This window comes from Miscanthus floridulus, chromosome 10 (genome assembly GCF_019320115.1).
Source record: "Miscanthus floridulus cultivar M001 chromosome 10, ASM1932011v1, whole genome shotgun sequence".
Classification (NCBI taxonomy): Eukaryota; Viridiplantae; Streptophyta; class Magnoliopsida; order Poales; family Poaceae; genus Miscanthus; species Miscanthus floridulus.
The window spans coordinates 49,338,821-49,347,518 of record NC_089589.1 but is presented as its reverse complement, the minus strand read 5'-3'; the positions used below and the strand labels follow the sequence as shown (position 1 = coordinate 49,347,518).

Sequence of the window (8,698 nt, the reverse complement as noted above, 5' to 3'; positions counted from 1 at the left end):
CTCCGCCACAGCCTATTCGTCGTCGTCCACCGCCGTCGCCGCCGAGCACGCGGCGCCCGACATCTTCCTGCGCCTCTGGAACTCCGAGGTTGGGGATTCTTTCCGCGGTGCAGCCGCGCAGCAGCAGGGGCATGGTCCGGAGGCGAGTGCGGCGGCTGCTGGTGTGCCGGCGCAGGCGCTGCCTGCTGAGCTCGGCGGCAACGATTCCTCGGCCGCGTCGACCTACGGGACCGAGGCTGCGGCGGACGACGACTACCGGGCGTTCCTGGACCTGGCGATGGAGGACTTCGCGCTGCTGCAAGGCCGGCTCGGCGCGTTCTCGGTGTTCCAGCAGGCCGACGTGTTCGCCGACGCGCCCTGCTGCCTGTTCGCTCCGTTTGAGTAGCTTTGCTCGATCTCATTATCAGTCACCAGAGTAGTAGACTAGAGGTACGTGACCGCGTTCTGCATGCGTTCGTCTGCGTACGCGTACGTACATACATGGTATACGTACACATGCCGCCTGAGCTCGCCACCGCGTGTTCACGTTCAGTTCACCTCCCCCGCTACACGCCACCCAGACCCTGCTCGCGTCGTCCCATCGCCCTGAGCCACGGCAGAGCAAGTTGTCTACACCATCGCCACCCGCTGCAGCAAGGCACACACGCCGCCCTACTCCACTCACCTCTGTTGCGCCATCACTCCCCCTGCACGCTCCATCACCTCAGCGCCACTATCGTCGCAAGCAGGCGACGCTCGCAAGCCGAGGTGCTCTCTGTCGCAAGCAGGCGGCACGGTCGGCAATGGCGCGCCGTGGATGCTCACCGTCGCCGCGGGCACCATGGACCGCGCGATACGGACCAATGTGAAGCTCGGCAACGGCGAGGAGTTCCACGGAGAGTCCCTGTTCCAGTCCAGGAACAACTCCACCGCGGACCCGCTCCCGCTGTTGTACCCCGGCGCGGACGGCTTCGACGCCAGCCGCGACTGCAGCGTGCTGCGCGGCGCCGAGGTGACTGGCAAGGTGGTGCTCTGCGAGAGCAGGGGCCTGAGCGGCCGCATTGAGGCCAGCCAGACCGTGGCGGCGTACGGCGGCGTGGGCATGATCGTGATGAACAAGGCGGCGGAGGGGTACACCACCTTCGCCGACGCGCATGTCCTCCCGGTGTCGCACGTCACCTACGAAGCTGGGGCCAAGATCATGGCCTACCTCAACTCCACGGCCAACGGGACGGCGAGCATCGACTTCAAGGGGACGATCATCGGCTCGTACCCGTCGCCGACGGTCACCTTCTTCTCGTCCCGTGGGCCGAGCAAGGCGAGCCCGGGCATCCTGAAGCCGGACATCACGGGCCTCGGCATGAACATCCTCGCGGCGTGGGCGCCGAGCGACTCGCACGGAGTTCTCCGACGGCGGGGCCGACCTCTCCTTCTTCGTCGAGTCCGGGACGTCCATGTCGACGCCGCACCTGAGCGGCATCGCGGCGCTCCTCAAGAGCCTGCACCCAGACTGGTCACCGGTCGCGATCAAGTCGGCGATCAGACGGGAGTTATTGCTTAGGACCCACGCGTCATACACACATGCATGGGAAGGGAGAGAGAGAAGCTAGCAACGGTCACGAGGGCTCTTCTTGCTTCATACATGGACGACGCCATGGCTGAGCTCGTGGAGCTCGTGGGCAGCTCGGGTTGGACGGAGGGAAGCAGGGCGAAGACCACAGGGAGGGAGGGAAGAGCGAGGGGATGCTCATGAGCTGCTCACCTCGTCCTGCGACGACCGTCAAGCCCGGCTCGTGCATACGGCCGTATACGGTATACGCGTGGCAAAGCGAAGTGAGAGCAGGCGAGCGAGTAAGCTGAGCGCGCTGCTGGGTGGTGGAGGAGAACACCTTGGCGTCGCCTTTTACAGGCCGGAGCAGCGGCTGCGCATGGACGATGAGCCTTTCTCCCCCATCCGCTGCCTTTCTCCCCCATCCGCTGCGCCGCTGCCTGTGCTGACCGTGGACTCGACACCATGGACTGTCACGTTAGATTAAAAAGATAAATAAATGGGTATGGATTAGAGATGCATCACTTCAAAAGTTTATGGACCTGAAAAGCCACTTTCGTATTTGATGGACCTAAGTGAAACATGGGTAAAAGTTAATGGATCGACGATGCATTTAACTCTATTATTAATAAATAACTTCTTATAATAAGCTTGTTATGGAATACTCGAACTTATCCTGGCACTGCATACATACGGTGGTGACCTAACCACTCACATGTGTGCACTGTATGGTGTCATATCCACTAATAAAATGGTGTCGCCTTCCTGGTCGATCGGGCATGGTGTGTACTACTTGCCAAGAGGCTGATTGAAGTATTTTCTTGAGTTTGTCTTCCCTATGAGGTTTCATTTGTATACCAACCAAACCAAGTTTCAAATAAAGGCTGTGGATTGACAGAACATCAGCACCATTGTGGCGTTAAAACTCTAATTCTCAAGCGGCAACAGTGAAAAAGATTGGAAAACTGCGAAAAAAAAGAAACAGGTTTTAGAGCAGCCTTGCATTTACTGGGCAGCTGCACCATTTCAAGTATAACTCATCAACCGCTAACCGGATTTGAGTAAAACTAGTTCCATTAGAAAGATAAAAATGATGGCAACAATTTTTGTTTCATGGACATGTTAAAATTCTACATCAATTTGTCACAGAGATAATTTGACGAATAAATCAGCTTAATACTCACGTACTTGAGCTTGTCCGATTGGTTCTGCACGAAATCTTTTACGCTCCTAGTGCAGAACCCTAGGCAACCAGTGCCATGGTTACATGAAAACAACCCAGGAGAAAACAGCAGGTGATAGACGAGTACAAAGGTACAGCCGTACAGGCAGCAAGACTAGCAATGGATGCTGATACCTAACAACAGAAGAACTTTTTTGGTGGTGAAGGCTCAGGTCAGAACAAATTGCCCAAAAATAGCAATTTTTAGACCCATTCAAGGATTCAAACCCGAGAGCTCCACCCTCAGACAAGCTTTTTATTGGGCCTATTTCGATACGATTAAAAATCGACTATAGCTAGCTCACCATGGCAATCCTGCCAAATAGTTCGCGGCGCATGCTATTGTTTTCGCCGCTGACGGTACTACATCGCAGAGAAATCCTGATGCCGCACCAGGCAGTCACGATACCCGTATATATAGGTTGTTTTCAAATCAAACTTTCCAATTTCAAAATTTGAGAAATGAAAACTAACATTTGTGGCCTCTAAACAATCTCAAATACAAATAAAAGTGGCCAGCTACAAAGTTATATATCATGATAAGAGTTACAACTGTAGTATATACCACGACATCCAACATCATTTGAAACAATCAAACACTTCGAAATTTCAAAATCTAAGAACTTAAAACAAATAATTGGGCTATAAACTGCATGAAAATGTTGTCAACTACTCCCTCCATTTAAACCTATAAGTCGCTTTGGCTTATCTATACATAGTTTTTATTATATATCTAGATATAGCATGCATAGCAAAAGCTATGTACCTAGAAAAGTCAAAACCACTTATAATTTCGAATGGAGGGAGCACAAAACTCTAGATAGTTATAGAGTTACATCTTTAGTATATACCGTGTTAATATCTATCCAACATCGTTTGAAAGAATCAAACACTTGAATTTCTAAACCTAAGAATTTTAATGAATAATCGGGCTATAAACGGTAAAAAAAAAGGTTGTAGATCATGTAAGCTCTACAATTTTGATATGATATTTGTTTTCGTTCAACTTTATTTCTATATGGTATGAACTTTATGTGTGACGACAATTGTCAAGGCCTACCTGTAGAAGCAGTCCTATTTAGTGCAGTGGCTTTTCTGAGAGGCCCATATATGAAAGAAACCGGTCATCTTCGTTAGACCCTTGATGTCCAAAAGATCAAGTTATTTAGTCAGAGGCGTCACATGCATGCTGCAGCTTGTGATGTCCAAAAGATCGTCGTCCTTGAGTTACAAATCCCACACACACATACAACACGTGGAAGAAAAAGATCACTAGTACATGACGAATCATGTACTCCACGTATATACGGAGTTACGGACGGACGTATGGCGATTCAAGTACGTTGATTACGCGCTGTACCTCTTCCCACTTCTATTTGCATACTATGCTTGTTTCAGTATGTTGACTATATGCACGCATATATATATAGTGCATAAGAGCAAGGCTAATAATACAGTCGGCTTGCTGGCTGTAAGGTTCCTTGCAGCCTTCTCTCAGCCCACTCAGAGCAAATATAATAGCAGGCTGTAAGCCGACTAAATGCTGAGGTGGAGGAGAGAGGAGAGGAGAGGAGAGAGAGGAGAAGTGGACTGTAAGCTTACAGCCGGCTTGGGCACAAGAACCAAGAAAGTCTATGAGAGAGACAAGTGGGCCATGTATTAACTGTAAAGAGCTAACCACTGTATGAGTGGGCTGAGAAAAGGCTGCAAAGAACTTTACAGCCAGCAAGCCGGCTGTATTATTAGCCTTGCTCTCATATAGTAGTTGGCTCTTTACAGTTAATACATGGCCCACTTGTCTCTCTCACAGACTTTCTTGGTTCTTGTGCCCAAGCCGGTTGTAAGCTTACAGCCCACTTTTCCTCTCTCTCCTCCCCTCTCTCCTCCACCTCAGCATTTAGTCGGCCTACAGCCTGCTATTATACTTGCTCTAATTTGCAATTTAGTGTACTAATAATCGGATGTTTCATGGTGGCGGCCCCCAGAGTATTCAATGGTATTCATTAAATACTTACCATTTTCTGTGATCAATGGTATTTAAGGGTATAACGAATTATATATGTTAAAAAATAGAGTTAAATCAACCTATTTCTTTATCTTTTGAAATTTTGAATACACATTTTTCAAATCTTGGGTTTGCCTCTGTTTCGATGGAAATTGTGTATTTGTAGTAGTGAATCCAAGTGATTTATATGGTCAAAGACTAGTAAACTGATCAACATATTCAGTTTGTAGTTAGATTATCTTCACAAACCAGATTGCTAAAAGTATTATATTTGATTTTGGTAATTGAGACAACCAATGAACTAACATTTTGCTAAGTGTAGCAGCCGCTGCAGGCCCCCACGCCACTAGGCCCCCTTCGATATATGTATGTACTTCTAGTATTAGAAACCGGATTAGTATTAGCACTATATATTACTATTTTGGCCCAAAAAGCAAATACTACACGTCTTCGATCAGCAATACGCAGCGACGGTTCAGCTTCAATTCTAACACAAGGAGGTGGCGGCCGCTTAGTTCTGTCTCGACGATTCTACACCGCCATTGCTGGACGTCTAAAGATCATATTGTTTTGTCTTGCTGTGATGCTTTTACAGTTTTACTAATTAACTATTTCTCTAAAATTTAGCACCATGAGAAAGTATGCTTTTGGAAGTGAGAAAAGGAAAAGGAGAGAACGAGTAAATGAGTTGCACAAATCACAAAGAGGGTCCACGGACAAAGAAACCATCATTACCGACTTTGAATCAAGTAACGTTAGAAGAATTTTTTGGGTATTCTAATATGTATAATTACCTCATACGAATATTGCTTTTGGATACCATTTAAATGTGATAAAATTTTATATATTAATGTTGAGTATTATTTTTTATCATGTTTATAAAGGGTCCTGAGTTTTAGTTTGGCTCCAGGTCAAAAAACCGCAAGGCCAGCACTGGCTAAGTGTGTGAGTAAGCTAGGTTAGGTCCACGTCAAGGTGGAAAGCAAGGCATGGAGATGGATGAATGGTGATCAATCCAATTGGAACAAGCTCTCACCTTGGAAAGAAGAAAGACAAACAAAACCTATGGAGTGATGGCAAAGATATTGCTAGGGATTTTGTATTTCAGTGCAAGACTCAATTGCGTGCGTGATTGGGTTTAGGATAGATAACCGTACTATTAAGAGCAGAACTCTAAAATCTAATCAGTTATCTAAGTGCCATTAGGTGTGAAATGACGTTGCATATGCACTAGACCTAGTGACGTGTTAGGATGCAAGTGAAAATCCTTTCAAAATGTTTGTGAAAATACTAAGTGGATCTTGTGGGAGTTAGCACAATTAAAAAAAGGTGTGATTTGGAGCTGATTGCAGCCAGTAATAAACGGCTGCCCAAGGGTTCTGCCATGGCCCACCAAGGTAGCACCGCGGGTCGTCCTCTGAACTCACTTGGTGCTAACCCCTGAGTCAATATATAGAGGTCCATGGAGTTGCCACCCTCAAACTCCTATCGCGTGAGAAATACTCGCAGGATCATTTGTAGAGTTACAATCATCAAGATTCACATAGCTCAACATCATACGACTATGATTAATTTAACTAGTTACAACATGGTTTCAGGTGCAAGAAAAAGTGAAGTTACATTCAGATAAGGTTTTCATTATTAACCCATCATTCTAGTTTCTCCCTTACTCTCGAGCAACTAGTCATCAGAGTAATCGTAGCTTGTAGGGGACGTCCATCCCAGAGTCTGATAGGCTTCAATGTCACCAAGTCTGAAGCACATGTAAAAGCTTAACAGCAGCACCATAAATACCGTACTAAGAGGACTTATTCCAACATAATTGTTTGGTGGATGCAAGGGAGTTTAATTGGCATTTTAATTTGCGAAAGGCATGACGTAGATTAAAGGAATGACATGCTCATGAATCTAACTCGTCAAGTTATAAGTAGTAAACATGTACAACCTTGTCACACCTGGTTTTATAAAACAAAACCGAATGCACATCACATGTATGTCAGGATCTGTTTATTCATACATGCGATGACAATAGTGATACATTGCAGTATTTATTACAAAGCGATTACATATTACAAAATGACCAGAGGGTCTAAACACAAAAATTATATCAGAGTTCCAGCAGAGCAAAGTCTCCATCCCCGTAGGTAGCCGACTAGGGGTGCACTAACCTAGCATCGACACCGTCTTCGGGAAACACCATCTTCTGGAAACTCCATCTCCTAGACCGAAGAGCTAGGTCGGGTAGCATGGGGGCCAAAGAGAAGGGTGAGTACATCGAAATGTACTCCACAAGTGTAGGTAAAGTATGACATGAGGGCCAACACAAAGAAAAGCTTACAAGGTTTGACACAAGCACTTATTTATCTAGGTGAGATATGCCTTCTCCTCAGAGAACCACTTGAACCAACACTCAGATCCCATCCGAGCACCACACTTGGATTCCATCCAAGCTCCATCTGAACCAGCCATCGTCTGTCATCAAAGATTCAAAGATCCACTAATCTCGAAGAAGTCCAAGCCGCTCTTGACAGTAAGCACGACTAATATATTAATTTTACACTCTGTAGAGGATGCATACTTTCGCGCATGAATCTAGATGCCCTTTTGCCCGAGGTAACTAATCTCTTGACCAACTTCCAAGGTAGATCGGCAGGGTTCACTACAAGGCCTTTACAAAGCCCCTCCAAGTCTGTTTTACACCTCCACTAAATGTTTACCCCTCGTACATAAGTCAAAGACCCCAGGGGATTGCTCTTGTGCCACTAAACAAACCTGATGTAGCCTAACTTGGAGGAACTAATTAATTGGCCAGGTTCGTTCCATTCCAAACCTCGTGGTTGTGCTGTTAAGCCGGGTTATAGGCTTCGAGAACCGGTCCATGGGATCCAGGCAGGATACTAGCATAAACCCAATCCACCAACATCAGCCGCCATACCATGGCATAAACCAATCTCAACCAAACAGTCCATCATGCCAGATTTGCCTACTCACCATGTTACTACCACCAACGGGTTACCAACCCACATAAAAGTTGCATAAATCATTAGTCAAAATTAATATTAAACCTTCCCAACCCAAGACTTCAAGGCTAAGCATGATTCTACCCATCCAACCCAAGGGTTTTAAGGGTGATAAAAACAAGTTCTAGTAAACCCTAGCATGGGGATTCAAATTTAGACTCTACATGCAACTAATGGTCTAGCTACTCTAACTCAAAATAAAAATAAAGTAGGTGCAAGTATAGTCAAGGACACTTGCCTTAGGCTTAGAAACGCATAACAACTCAAACACTTGGTCTTCGAGATCCGCAACCATCTTTCCTTCCATTCACGACAAACTTCGGGCGCACAAACATACAAGCAACATATACAAATAAATAAAAACAGTACACCAAACATGATAAACAACCTATGAAAATGTTAATTATGCATAGGGCTTATTTCTACGATCATGTGAGCACAAAAACCGTTGAAAACGGAGATCGGACGGAGGAGATATTGATGTTGCAAGGTTTACCGCGAGGAAGGGCATTTCAGGTATTTCACTTGAAATGTGATGACATCGATGAAATATATAGTGGTCATATGATAAAACAAGGCTAGGAATATTTATTGGATAATGGAAACAAAAAGAACTGAATTCGGATTCGATTTGAATGAATTATAGATGAAACAGATAGAAATTAAATAGACTAAGGACCTATCTGCAATTTTTAAAAATAAATAATCGCGAACAGGTCCTTCTTCTACCTTGGGACAGATCGGCATGGCCATCAGGAAAAATGAGCTTCTGCTGCGCTTCGCGCCGGAGAGAGAGGGGCTCGGCCGGGCCGGCTGGGCGGCGCGGCGGCGTTGGCCCGCTACAGCGGCGGCCGGAGGAGGCGCGCTGGGGCCCGCGTGGGCTCGCTAGGCACATGCCCGAGCGGCCGGCAGCAGCGGCGCTC

The 8,698-nt window shown here is 46.4% G+C and overlaps 1 pseudogene; it reads left to right on the top strand.

The window, feature by feature from the left end:
* The first annotated feature begins 479 nt into the window (after positions 1-479).
* LOC136485965 (subtilisin-like protease) lies at positions 480-1,824 on the top strand (annotated as a pseudogene).
* The last annotated feature ends 6,874 nt before the right edge of the window (positions 1,825-8,698 follow it).